The following is a 14,427-nucleotide window of genomic DNA, read 5'->3' as shown; positions in this document are numbered from 1 at the left end:
GTCACACCCTTCGCATGAGCGCTTTATTTCGTTTGAAACGCGACAGGAAAACGGCGAGACGGTTAATGAGCCTAATTCTGATGAAGTATAGAAAGAAAAAAGAAAGAACCGTGCACAACCGGATTTCATGGGGAACAAACTATCCGGTAATGGTTAAGCGCTCCCAGACACAATGAAATGAGGTGACTCATTGAGTTTAGCACGTGAGAGCTGCGCCTAACCCCTAAGGGACGCCCTAATCAAGAACGACGGATGAATTTCGAGCTCGTCAGCTTCCTTAATGGGTACGGAAATCTAGGCACACTGGAGTTTATTCGCACTGCTTCTGCCAGAATGCAGTCGCATCAGCCAAGAGACAGCGAAGTCATTCAGCTACGGAATGCTGTAGCCGGTGAGCGATGGAGTGTTCGTAGCGATACCTATATTGCATCATTCTGAACAACTGGTGTCAGTGCACGCCAAGCATGATGCCTAATCGCTGATTGTAAGAGGGCGATCGGGATGGAGGCATGCGTATGCATGTTAGACGAGAATGCGTCTTTTCGTGAACCATGTCGGTAAATAAAAGGTATGACCTCACCCGAAACAGTTAACGCTATTATATGGCACCTTCGATTCTTCATGCCGCGTTCCGCTTTGGAACAGTATGAGTTGTTGCGGTGCTTCTTGACACTGCTTCTGAAGTCTTCCCAGTAGTGCTGCTATCTTCTTACACCTGAAGTAATTGAGTTCACAAACGTGTCCTCAGCAGTAATTCACACAGTACACACAGTTATGGGAAGCCAGCATAACACCATTATCAAAACAATACCTTTATGTGCCTATAATGTTACGAATAGGCAAAGCGTTGTGGCAAAGCGTTGCATGGCTACGGTGACTCTCTTGTGCAGAGTGTAACTAGGAGAAGCATAAAGCAACATGCTCGCTAATGTAGGCCCAAAGCTAAGAAACGCGTTCGAAGACTCACGAACAAGAACAACCTGTGAATTTCACACACGAATTCAAACTGAAACAGGTATGATCGAGCTATATTAGTAAAAACTTTACAAATGGGAAAGTTGAAATACATCAACTTGAATATACACATTCAGGCAAGAAACATTCGCAAATATTTACTGATGTATGCATTGCTCCTTCGAAAATCAATCGCTATCACTCAGCACCACTGATTTCGCCTGCTTGGCAACGCCATACTGGAACAACAACCTCGCGTGTGACTGTCTTTCGCCCGCCTAACAGCGTTGCTTCAAACCTGAAATCAGTCGTGCAAAAGTCGACACAGAGCCAGTAACGCAGCTGTCCATCTATGCGCGTACACTCTCTGCGTTGTCTCCCAACGACCACACATTACCATTCCGCCACGAGAAGTAAAACCAAGAATGTAACCAGGGTGTGTAAGCTGAATATTCGCAGAAACAAACCCGTTCAATTCTATCAGGGCCTTCCTTTCAGCATTTCAGTTCCAGTTTCTCGTTCCCGCGACATCTGCGCGCAGCTCTTTAATGCGCTTGTCACCACGTGGGCTCTCTCCTTATCTGTCAGCGAACTTAATGAAAGCAGCCGTATAGCTACCAAAGAAGACGTGCTCTTTCCTTCGTCGGGAATGTGTCTTCTCCGCGTCGGCAAGAGCAGGAAAGAAGCAGCGCACCGGCCGAACATTGGGGCTCGGAATATTTGACGATGAATCAAAGCACTGATCGCTTTCTTCCAGCTCCTTCCTTTCCCCATCTCCCTTTTCTTCCCACTCCTTGTTCCTTCCCTGGAAGACGAGTCCCCGCAGTGACAGGATGATGACGGCCGTTCGATATGAACAATAGCAAGCTCCGTCACTCGCTCTTTATTTCTTGCATTATTATTTCTTTCTCCCAACTTTACGCCCTCGCGGTGTTTTTTTTTTTTTTTTTTTTTTTGTAAATTCGTTTACTTCGCCCGAGACGACGACCGCGACCTCAATACACTCCGTTGAGGCGGCAGCCGAAGCGATGTTCTGTGGAAAAAAGGGCGGCGATAGTTTTCGTGTGTGAGAGAAGGAAGGGGGAGTGGGGGGAGTGAAAGGGTGAGGGGCGTCAGAAGGGGCACCAACCATTGTCTTAGGAATCGATTCTCCGGGGCAAGGCAGCTGTTCGCGGTTGCCCTTTATGGGGCAATTCCCGGCCACGCTCAATAGTAAACGAGCCACCCGCTTCGCTGCTTCGTCGTATAGTCGATACAGAGCCGCTTGGCTTTCGTGTTCCCGCCAAGTCCAAGGCGTCTTTCTCGGCCGGAACTTTTCCGCTGGGCCTCCGATATGCGGTTTGAACTTTAAGAAGAAAGGAAGCAGGGGGAAACAAGTGGGTCTGTAATCGTACGACGGGTCGTAGCCGCCGCTCCTGAATGTAAATGCGTATTTTCGTGAGATTTATTATTCGTTTTCTCAAGGCGACTGGCGGCGGCTTGACCCGACCTCGCTCGGCCTTTGCGAACTTTCCTTTCGGAGGGATCCTTCGCTGACTTCCCGTTGCTCGACTGCATGTGTTGAGTGTGCAAGTTACGCATTAGTGCTGAGTGTCATGGTGTATTTTCTGGGTGTCTAGCTCGTGCGTTCTCTGAGTTTGTTGGTGTTCTTTCAGCTTGGGCATGCCGACAGCTACTGAAGAGCAAATTTACGCAGCCAACCGCAAGATACATCAGAAGTTCCCTTTCATTTTGTTTTCGAGAAACGTTTCTCTCGTTTTCAGCCAGGTGTTGTAAGATGTGGTAGGGAAAACCTGGCGACAAAAAAAAAGAAGACAGCTGAGTCCATCTTGGTGAAAGATACAACATTGCATAGCTATGTTCGTTTCCTTTGATCCCACCTGTGGAAGTGGCACATTGTAGCACTCGAAAGTTTCACTATGCATTTGCCACTCTTTGCTTGACTAATAAATTTTAAAGTTAACTAAACTATGTTCAAAATGGAGCTTACCCCACTTCGTTATTGTCGTTTTCTTTTTCGCTTCGGTGCCAGTTCGAACAACTGGAACTACTCTACAAGAATAGGTAAGAGGTACACAATATGAACACAAAACCACAAAACGCATGTATTATCGTACAAGTCGTTTATCCATGTAATTAAAAATAGAGCTTTGGCTTTCTTGGTGTATACTGGGCTCGATTTCAATTAGGAAAGTCTTCCTTGTAGCATCAGACGCGTCGATGTCTATTCGCGGCCGCGCTAGATCGCTGGCACCGTAGTGCCGGCGTTTCAGTGGGGACGCGTGCTCTTTGTTTGATCATGGACGCCTGAGTGCGGTGGGTCTTGCGGAGACACAGGGGCCTGGGAAGCCCCAATTTCCTGTCAAAATGAAGTTTTTCTCCTCCTCTTCCTCATCGCCCTCTATTGTATGGTCGACAGCGTTCCTTCCACCGTGCGACAACAGCGTGCCAGGAATGCTGCTTCTTGCAGAAACGGATGCGTCTTTTGCTCGGCACCGACTCTCGTAGACACCGATGCGTCTCCTTCGCGACATGTGTCGGAATCTGGCGAGAGCTATTATAACCGCGAAAGTGGAGAACCGCGAACACCGAGTTGTATTAATGCGACAGCGCTAAGGACCCCGCGTCCAACGTCGGCCGTTGTTCCAACAGAAATAATTTCGAACCACTCATACCCACCACGCAGCCCTTCCATGTAGCGCAAGGAACTTACTGAACCAATTGAATTTCTCAAGGTGAAGTACATAAGAAAAATCGTAAATTACGACTATCAAACAATCTACAAATATGATAGCGTCGCATTGTAATTTTAATGTACGAGAAAACATAATTATGTTACGCGGAAACTCAATATACGAACACCTTCTCCTGCGTTTATGCCATTCATAAAGTGGTCATGGCCTCCGAGATCTCAAAGGCAACGAAATGGGGCGCCCGGTTCCTTGCAACACCTCCAGATGGTGCTCCCCTCCACTGCATCGCCGCCCACGCAAGAGGCCGCGTTTCTACCAGAAAGCTCGCCTTCGCGCATAGCGTTCGCCCTCAGCGTTTCCGGTTAAACATTACGGTTACATAAGCTACAGTTGCCGGCAAGCGTGAGAAGCAGTCAGAGATCTTTGAATGCTATCGCTTTCCACTTTAGAGGTGAAGCTCAAGTGTCCTCCAAATTTTTTTTCGCATTGAATTTATGAAATGGCTTGTTTCCTTTACGTGGGACTTCTAATTGCGCAGTTCCTGTTTGGTCCGTGAAAAAATACGATTGTTTGCTTCATTAAGAGTACTTCCTACGCTTTCTTTTGCTAATAAGCTATGGTATCGTTTGCTGTAGGACATTACTGCAGTGCACTGTGTGCGTCTACACACGTAGTTGAATGGCGTGCGGCTAAGCGTACAATCAGAGGGGACCTTGTAGTAATGTTTTTCCCCGAAGAGCTCCACTATCAATTCCAGCTATTTGTTTCCGCAGCGTCATTTATAGGTTATATCAGTATTTATGTTAACTTTTGACGTAGATTACACGTCTCTGATTTGCCTTAGGACAATTTCCATGATAGTATTTATGCACCGAGAGGGCTCAGATGAAAACACCAAACAAAAAATAAAAAAATAAAGAAACGCCAAGACGTCGAACGCCCTAGTAAAACCGAAACTGACATCGCTTTTTTTTTTTTTTAATTATGGGGTTTTACGTGCCAAAACCACTTTCTGATTATGAGGCACGCCGTAGTGGGGGACTCCGGAAATTTCGACCACCTGGGGCTCTTTAACGTGCACCTAAATCTAAGTACACGGGTGTTTTCGCATTTCGCCCCCATCGAAATGCGGCCGCCGTGGCCGGGATTCGATCCCACGACCTCATGCTCAGCGGCCCAACACCATAGCCACTGAGCAACCACGGCGGGTACTGACATCGCTAACAAGACTTTTAGACTACTTGGCGCATTAACAACACCACAGAAGCTCCACTCACGCAGCCTTGGCTGTGCTGCTGAGTGGTGCCAGCGGACGCTGGGAGGGGTCGACACTGCGCCGTAAATGCGTCCGCCACCATGGCCTTCGAGATTGCACGCGCAGGAAGGTTAACCTGCCAGCGGGGCAAATCTCAGAGGTCATTCTGCCACACGAATGGTAGGCGTAAACTACACAAGCGTCGTCGTCGTCGGCGTCGTGAAACTAAAATAGGCAAATTCAATGCAAGAGCCAGTCTGTTTTGCCGTTTTGGCATCGCGAGTCACGCATTCCTTTTCTCAAGACTTGATTTCTGCTTGCCTTACCCCGTATTCAGAAATGCATCTTAACATGAAGCCCAGGCTTGATTTGATCTAAATGACGCCTGTCATGAACGCACCAAAAGAAACCCAATGAGCGTTTTGGGGGCGTTCGCACCAGGCGTCATTTATATCAAGTCAAGCACGAGCTTCACGTTAAGATACGTTTCTGAATAAGGGGGTTAGTCTTTAAATAAAACATTGCTTTGATTATTGAATCCCAAGAACGGAATCTTCTGTGCATGAACATGACATGGCAAGTTTCCAGCGCATTTGAAAGCGAAGCTTTTCTTTGAGAACCTCGCCAGGTTTCGTCACTGTGGAAGCTGCGGCCTGGCTGTTCCCTTGCCGACTAGGCCAACCAATCATAACGGAGCATGCGCGCCGTCCGCGCCGCTGGGTTCCTTCTAGCATCATCAGAGTGCACTCGTCTCCGCGCGTCCGCGGCAGTGGCGCGGCACGAGGCACGCGGGGGAAAGACAAGAAAGAACCAGAAAGCTCGCCTTCGCTCCTCCGCGGCTGCACGGTAATGAGGAAGTAGCGCTTCTTGCGGATAGAATGAACTCGAATTGCGCTACGTACGTAGTGTATGCTGCCTCTGAAACCATGATGCGTTCAAGGCGGTGTGTGTGCGTGTGCGTGCGTGCGTGTGCGTGCGTGCGTGCGTGTGTGCATGCGTGCGCGTGTGTGCATGTGTGCATGTGCGTGTGCGTGTTTGAACTCTTAAAACGGCCGGACAGTGAAGATACGCAACAGCATTGAAACGTTTACAGGTGCAACCATCCTGGTATATATTTCTGTATACCTACGCATTTGTTATGTCTACTGAACAAACTTTACTCGCGTTTCTGCGTACGTGTGTTAATTGGAACGATAAATATAATTATCGAATGCCTGCGCATTCAGAACCATATTTATAATTCCTGCACAACAGAATACAGAGTCAATAAAATAAATATATAAAAGACGCTAAAGCGTCCGCGTACGTACAGACGCGTTTAAGAAAATTGAAACTTCATTTTGATGCGTTCTTTTCTAAGGTACACGTATCGTTGCGATAGAAAAAAAAAATATTTGGGACGTTTTGTTATGTCTCTCTCTCCTTCTCCTCCTTCTTCTTCCTCTCATATTACGTCTATTCGCGAGGCACGTGCAATAGGTACACAAGGAAGCTAAAGAAACAAAAATGTTCGGATTCACATAACTCTTGCTTCAACCGTACGCCGACCGCAAATCCTGCCGTATTTTGTTGTTGTTGTTTTCTATCACGTGGTCTTGATATTTTCCTCAACGATTCTCTTCTGCCGTTGCCAGCCGCGCCGTTTGCAGCACGAGCAAAACGCGGTTCCGAGCCGACTTATTTATGCGCTGCGCTCGGAGAGAACGCAGCAGCGAACCTGGTTTTACGAGTCGCGTTGTAAAAACGCTAAGGGTTCTTTTCGAGAACAAGAATGCGGGCCCAGGTGGTTTCGATGTTGCTTTAGACGCAGGGCTTGCATTCCGTGCCGTATCTCAGGGATTCAGCGCTCCTGTGGCCTAACGGATAAGGCGTCGGTCTCCGGAACCGAAGATTGTGGGTTCGAGTCCCACCAGGGGCGGTTGCATTACTTATGTCAATATTTACATTTTCTTTTTATCCAGGAATACTTCAACACGGTTTTGCAGGGCCTGTTGTGCACGTATAACTCAATTTTGCGTCTTTTTCGAAAAAAACGTATATCGGCACTGCAAGCAAGGAGCATCAGTGCCGAGTCGCGAATATTTGTTCATATTTTGTATTTTTAGCATATCCTTTGATTATTGTGGCACCGACAGATATATTCACAATGCCTTGCTACAGCGTCCCAGTTTTCGAGGTTATCCGACCACCTCGGCCCATTAGTATTGGCATTCTGCTGCTGAGATCGATGACGCATGTTCAACTCCCGGCCTATACGCGGCGGCATTTCCGCGGCGGCAAAATTGCAATGACGCTCGAGTACGTAGAGCTGGGTGCACGTTGGGGGGTTAAAATTAATCCGAATCTCGCCACCAGAGGCTTCCTTGGTAGACCCGCGCTGCTTTGGGACGTCAAACCTCGTGAATCAGTTATTCCTTGAGGGTAAGTTTTCTTCCGTAATCACTTCGCACGTGATCGTTAAGTTCACGGTACCGATGCGAATGCTCTTCCTTATCTTTCTTTTTCGGTTCGTTCTCTTTATTCCTATAGCGTTGTGCGGGAGGTTAACCCGTCCTCTTTATTAATAATTTGGACGCAAAATAAAGCGCGCAAATTAGGGAAGCAGCGCATCCGAAAAGTATGGCTATAGACCGATCCTGATGCCAGTGCATAACACTGTATGTGTTCTTGCAAGGCTTACTGCGATCTGTAGGGCGAGGCGACTTCGGAAGGATTTGTAATCCAAGGCGTAATAGGGAACGAAGGTCGATCCTCCTAATGCTGTCACATTATAATTGCTTATGTGTGGCCTAGGGCCAGTGAGTGATTTGTTTGTTTGTTTGTTTTTCATTATCCCGACCTTGAGTCAGTGGCCGCAACTTGTAAGAGTACTTGGAATGGATAATTGCGGTTATGCGAGTGTCATTAGGGAGTGTACTGAATAAATGAAAAGTGCGACATCAAGATAACTGGAGACGGCCCAGTTTCTACATCATCAGGGAACAAAACTTCAAAGAAGATGGCACACACAAACGTTGAGCTCAATGAAAGACCCCACGCACAAACCTTGAGCCAGATCGAGTGCTTCGAAAACGATTCGCTTCGCCGAGATACCCGCTTCACAGAAAACAGAGAACCGGTGAACTTTGCTTTCTCGGCGGACGAGCACCGCGTCTTCCTTATTTTTTTTTTCTCGCTCTTCATTATACGTCCCTCCACCGCGCTTTTGTTTCATGTCTCGACTTAGACGCGCTCTACTCGTTTACGCTTTCTGTATCTTTCGTTGGCGCATCAAAACAAACCACCGCTGCTTTGTACCTAGCCGGTGTGTTAAAGAAACGACGTCGAAAGCAGCCTGCTGCCGCCGGGCCGGAAAGATAGCGCTGGCAAATGTGTTGCGAATCGCGCACAACACTTGCGTGCGAGCTTTGTTTGCGCGTGTTTATACGTGCTTCTTTCTTTCGCGTGCGTGTACGTGTCAGTAGGCTCGCCTGTGCATGTGTGTGCGTGTTGTGTGTGTGTGTGTGTGCGCGAGTTCCCATTCTCTGGCATATGAAAATAAATGAAGGAAGCAAACAAGACAGTTACAGCAGTGCGTACTCTGGCTGCAGAAAATTAAAGAAACCGAGATTGTGGCGTACAGGTGCATTTCATAATAACTCTTGAAAGAACCACGTTCCCTTTCTTTTTTCTTTTTTCAAGGAATATACGTGCAGTACTGCTGCTTCCATGCGCAGCCAGAGTAGGCACAGAAGTAGAACAAGCAAATTAAACTTGACACTTAGAAACAAATAAAAGCGGTGTACGTAAGCGAACAGCAGCCGAGAAACACGTTGGGAATAGGAGGCGCCACTCCGTGCCGCCGCAGTAGTCCGAGTTCGTTATTATCAGGTCGCGTTGCAAAGCACGAAGAGAAACTCCGGACGCTAGCTACACACACGCGCTCGGCGTATCGGCTCCTCTCTCTGAGACTGCGCAACATAAGTTTCCTCTGGTGACAGACAGCACAAAGATAATGTAAGACAAAAAAAGGAGTAACGAGAGGTAAACAAAACACAAAATATCCTCAACGCTGAGACAGTGCAGCTTATTGAGATAGGCGAAGAGAATGGAATGGATACGACAGAAAAAAAGAAGAAAGGGAAAAAAAGAGAGAGAGAAACGAAGAAACCCATACAGTGCGCGTCGACGTTGGCTTCCCGCACACGCTCTGAGAACAAACCCATGGCCCAGAGCTAGAGGCTGGTGTCAGAGGGTGTTGTAGGGAGCGACTCCCGGGGCTCTGTAGCACAAGGCATGAGAAATGGCCGCGCTGGAAACTGAAGGGAGAGTGAACGCTCGGCACAAACAGGGAGAAAGAGGAAAAAGTATACAAAGCGCAGGCAGGCGGAGACGCAAAGTTGGGAGGGTAGGGTGGAAGGGGGGGCGGAGAGGGAGGAAGGGGGCTGTCCCAAGGCAAGGTGCGTATACTACTAGCACCATTACAATCGTCGAGGTAATACCGCCGGCGTTCTCCGTGCCTCAGACGGCATTCGCTCGAGAGGCTCTCGCTTCTGCAAGGCAGCCGGCCCGCCTCGACTTCTGTAATAAGAAGTGGCCCCGAGTCGTACCGCCGTGGAAGGCTCGTAAATCAAGCAAGTGGCCGATATGAATCACCTTCCACTCCGTTCTGATACTCTTTCTCTTTCCTCCTGCACCCTCTCAACCACCCCAACAGTGCGCGTGTCTTAGGAGGCGCGCTCGCCTTCGTGCTCGAGGCGTTTTTCGAGGCCCAGTAAGCTGCTTCGCCGGAGATATCTCCTGCAAAAAAAATGTGCCGCTCGCATTCCCCGTTTGTTGTAAGTGCCAGCTCACTTGCTTCGCTTTCTTCCTTATCAGTCTTTTTTTATTTCGCGCTCCCTCTCTCTCTCTCTTGGTTGTTGCTTATGCTCATATTCGTTGTCTCGTTTCTGCGCATCCAGCAAACGAAATTACCGTTATGAGAAATAAAAAAAAAGATAAGGCTACTCAGAGGCGATTCAACGGCGCCGATTTTACGATTACCTCACGTCGCGTTCGAAGTGCGCTCACCACTTACGACGGCTACGTCGTAGGTGCGGTACATGGCTAAAATCTTGATGTTGGCAATAAAAATGTGGTCGTTCATCGATGTATGCCTTCCTTTTCTTTTCTTTTACATTGCGGAACTCGGGAAAAGCAGTGGCATATTATTTCTTGTGCCCACTTATTTTGCTCTAATGTCGTGTCCTGACGATGATTATATCTTGATCAAGCGAAATAAATTTTTGGTGTGGGATTGTAAAGCAACTCGATATTTTTATGATAATACCAAGAAGCGGAGACTTTCAGAATCTTAGAGAGCCAGGAATAAGTGACTTTTTCGTGGACATACCTTCAAAGAGAAAGAAAAGAGAGCATTGCAGGGAGTACGGCACCCATCAAAGAGAAGTAATCTGCGCTCATTTTCTGCGCTTCACCGGAAAAGCTTGGCCGACAAATCACGTATGTGGCGGCACACGGAGCCTATAAAATCTACTTTCATCGAGGTTCGAGGTTAGGGCAAAATGATATTTCCGCAAAGGTAAGCAAGAAATTGGCAAGAGCTATGACGTAAGCAGCAGTAGTTAAGGTAACGGCTAGCCGTTTGGAAGTCCACGTTTCCCGCAAGTTAGATGAAACTAGCCGCATACAACGCAGTGCTTTTTAGCGTCTACAATTTTGTTCCCCTTATTTAATAATAATTTCCGCAGTATATAAGTTGTTAGTCTCAAAACCATTATTGGATAGAAGTGAGCTGTTAGCTCGTTCATTCTTCGATTACTGTAAGAGGCACCGATGTTAAATCAAAGGGAGTGCTGGTGAGCATTAAAGAGCACTAAACTAAAACAAACTGCAAGCTCTACCTCAAATGTCAACGACGACAGTGTTACCTACCGAAAAGATACAAATGTGGCGCGCCTATGTTTTAGGAGAGTGTCAACTGCTCGTTTATACGAAGTGCACTACCGTCGCAGGTCCCAAGCTATGCGTTGTAACTTCGCGCAGGATGCTATACGACACTAAGCAAAGGTCCGAAGCAATGGCCGAAAAAAAAATTCACTATTAATGAAAGGAACGAAATTCCAACTGTTCATTACTTCTTTGTGACGATGCTTTGGGACGCAGAGGAACACAGGCCTCTGAAACACCTGCAACATATGGCTTGCTAGCGCTCCTGATTTTCAATTCCACCTTCCGCTTCTGCGCCACGTTGTGAATCAAAGTACAAGCTGATAGAGCTCATGACAACGACCACTGGCTCAGCGCGCATCCATTGCGTATCTTACTCCCAACGCATTCTCCGAGTACAGGTGGCTGTTCACTTGTAAGTTTTCGTTCTTATTCATTTCATTCCCTTTGTGTTGCTCGCGTGCTGCCTCGTTCGTTAATTCTGTGCACGTGCACGGCCTACGAAATCGCGCCACTGCCTTTGCGATAGCGAAGGACGCGGCCTCTGTGCGTAGTTTCCTACAAAAATCACTAGAAGGAAACCTGGTGCTAGCGTGTACGTTAGCTGCAAATATGGCGATTATACCAGCGAACGTGTCACGAGTAGTAATGGATTTGCATAAACTTCGCTTATCTGGCTTTAAACGACACAGCGACTTCACCAATTGATCATTTTCAATAAATCTTGGGTTGTAAATGCAACCATATGCAGGCATTATGCTTGTGTACAGAGTCTCCATTACGTCTACGAGTTTAGAAAACTACTATTGCTTCGAAATATAGAGATACAAATATAGCCAGGAGAACGCATGAAGCCGCAAGAAAGAATATTAGACAAGTTAAGGTGCTACCTGGCATTCTCATGGTAGCTGAAAGATCGCAGCGCTGCATTCCCTCCCCCTCCCCCTTCAGTAATTTTAGCATAAAAACGAAGCATACTCAACAAACTGGAAGTACGGAGGACTTAATGAAACCTCCATTAGTTGAGTAAGATCAACTGCTTCCCACCTTGACCTCCACAACGGAACGCCGGAAGAGGCGCTAATGAAAATTTCGATAGAGATCGCAACAGGGCTGTCTCTGCAACAAGCAACAGTTGTCTCAAGCCACTCCATTGTTGCAGCTTCTCCGCGAAATGAGCAGCGTAGGTGCGACCAGGAACAAAACCACAAGACGTACCAAACGGCACGCATAAACATGCTTGGTTTATTGTGCCTGCAAAGCCGGGCAGACGTGCACAGGACAAAACCACGTTAGCCTAAACGCATCATTGCCGCAACATCCGCAATAAAAATGATAATAATAAAGAAAGCAGAAGAAAGAAAACAGAGAAAAAGGCCGAGGACAAATCATCATTCTAGAAATATTTGGCAGTTAGGCGAAATAGTGCAGCCAAGAAAAGCACATCAAAAGAACCACACGAAAGTTATGTTCACGTAACTTGCATAAGAAAAAAATATGCGACGAGTTTCATGAACATCCCGGAATCACGTGCACCAAACGGTATTTCAGTAAACGCGATTGGCTTACAATAAGCAGGTTACAATAAGACCAGCGAATGCCCAAAACTCCAATTTTATTTTTCTATCTCTCTTCTTTTGCTTTGAGACACTGCTTCTTTAGAGACACATTCTCCTAGCCGAGAACACATTCTTGTCTCCGGCAAAGACGCGGCAGCAAGGGGGACAAGCCTGCTACATGCAACACCGGCTGGTTTCCCAAAGTTAGCTTGCGAGCTCGGCTAAGCCAGATCTCTACAGGGAATACAAGTCTGCGTGTTTGGATGACCCTCGAGCAACCTCTCCTCAACCTCCTTTCTTGGCAACTCCACCTTCAACAGTTTCTGAGCCGCTCGCGGCGTTCCTTCGCCACGCTAGCTCTTCCCACCACGCGCACAACTTGTACACAGCCCGAACCGAGGAAAGTGAGGCCGCCAGGAAGTGAAGTTGGAAAAGACCTCCTTCCCACCACAATGCCGACAGTCGCTTCCAGTGGCAGCCAGCAAAAAACGTAAGGCGTAGTTTTCATCGAAGAGGAAAGGGATGCGGATGAGCATGAGCGTGAGGTTGATCTTGGAAAAGGAGGTAAGAGAAAGTGGTTTTTTATGCCTTTTTCATTTATTTACCCATAGGAGAAGGAGTGAAAGTCGAGATGTGGGTGAAGCTGGAGTGTTAGGAAACGAGGAGTAAGAAGGCGCCGGGTTTCCCGAGTGTCATTTCTCAAGCCACGAGGCGAACCAAAGCCGACGTAATCTCTTCGCCAGAAACCGATCCCGGAGAGATTGGGGCTCGCAGCCAGGTTCTGCACTCTCGCGAGCAGGCCCGAGACCTGCGTGGCGTTGGTGTTTGCTGTTCTCTTGCTGGAATTCGCATGTCTCGGAAAACCCAAGGAGATGGAGATGGAGGGCGGTTTGTGAGAGGGATACAGAAAGGGCTGTCGTACCCGAGGTAACAAACGCACAATCCCGATGCCCACAGACGGTGTCCTCTTAAAGGAAGGTATACAATGCAGCGAAGAGGCACGAACGTAAGCACAGATACAAAGGAGAAACAGACAGAAAAAGAAAACATAAAAGATCAGCACGAAACCGACCTGATAGCCCGCTACCCCAGAGAGTGTAACGCCACTAGCAAATTCATTCCGGGGGAAACAGAATAAAGAAATAAAACCCGCTGGTACGCGAAGTGTACCATACAAACACAGCCAACGAAGAGGCTAAAGACGCGGAAGAACAAAATGTCAACAAAAAATACTAAGCGCACGTTTTAAAGAATGGAAAACAGTTCGGGTTCCGTTGTTTGGCAACACGAAGAGAGCCTAAAGAGAAAATTGTCCCAGAAATGATGTCTGAAGGCTGTTCGTGAGACCTCGGTAGCATTCCTAGGTTACAGCACATACTAAGACAACTCGGAAGTGTGAAAATGTTTACTGTGACTAGATCTACGATGGTGAGCGTGCTCTGGTGCTGAGTATTCGCCCGTGGGAGCGAGTACATATAGGTGAAAATGTACGGTTAAAAGTAATACTTACAGTGGAGTCTCACTTGCGTGAACTTCAAGGGAACCAAGGAAATAGTTCACTTAACTGAAAGTTCACTAAACTAAATAGTAGCTAGAATATGGAACAGCATAGGGCGCAGCGCACATGGAATCAAAAGTGTGAAACGCAGTTAGTGGAGTTATGTAAATCAATATATAAAAAGTGCATAACAGTTACGTTGCTGTCTATCTATTATTTCTTTAAATTTAATTTTCAGTTGCACTGGTGCTCTTAAAGCGTAAGAAGTAACAAAGCTGTCCAGAGAATGTATGTTTTTGTGCACTTCCCCTGGCACAGCTCAATGCTGAGAATCGAAGTCTCGTAGCTTTTTAAGGCACCCTGCAGCCTCGGCAAGAGTTATAGGATTTAAATCTGTCTCTGCCAAAAATGGGCCCAGGTGCACTGATTAAGTTCGTTGAACTGTAATATTCGCTATTCAGAAATGCGTTTAACACAAAGATTTTTGCATAGAATACGTAAGAAAAGCGCCGGGCATTTTCTAAAAGTGCATTATTCTGA

At 47.2% G+C, this 14,427-nt stretch overlaps 1 protein-coding gene and 1 non-coding gene across 3 annotated transcripts in view; one reads left to right on the top strand and one right to left on the bottom strand.

Annotated features, from left to right (window-relative positions):
• LOC126521928 (glutamate receptor ionotropic, kainate 2) overlaps positions 1-14,427 on the bottom strand; it is a 358,762-nt gene that overhangs the window by 146,317 nt on the left and 198,018 nt on the right. The window lies entirely within an intron of this gene.
• Positions 6,748-6,820, top strand: TRNAR-CCG (transfer RNA arginine (anticodon CCG)). The gene has a single exon. It is a non-coding gene; the product is annotated as a tRNA-Arg (tRNA).

The sequence above is a fragment of the Dermacentor andersoni genome, chromosome 6 (genome assembly GCF_023375885.2).
Source record: "Dermacentor andersoni chromosome 6, qqDerAnde1_hic_scaffold, whole genome shotgun sequence".
In the NCBI taxonomy this organism is placed as follows: Eukaryota; Metazoa; Arthropoda; class Arachnida; order Ixodida; family Ixodidae; genus Dermacentor; species Dermacentor andersoni.
Note: the sequence above shows the minus strand (reverse complement) of the source record. Positions and strands in the feature narration are given on the sequence as shown.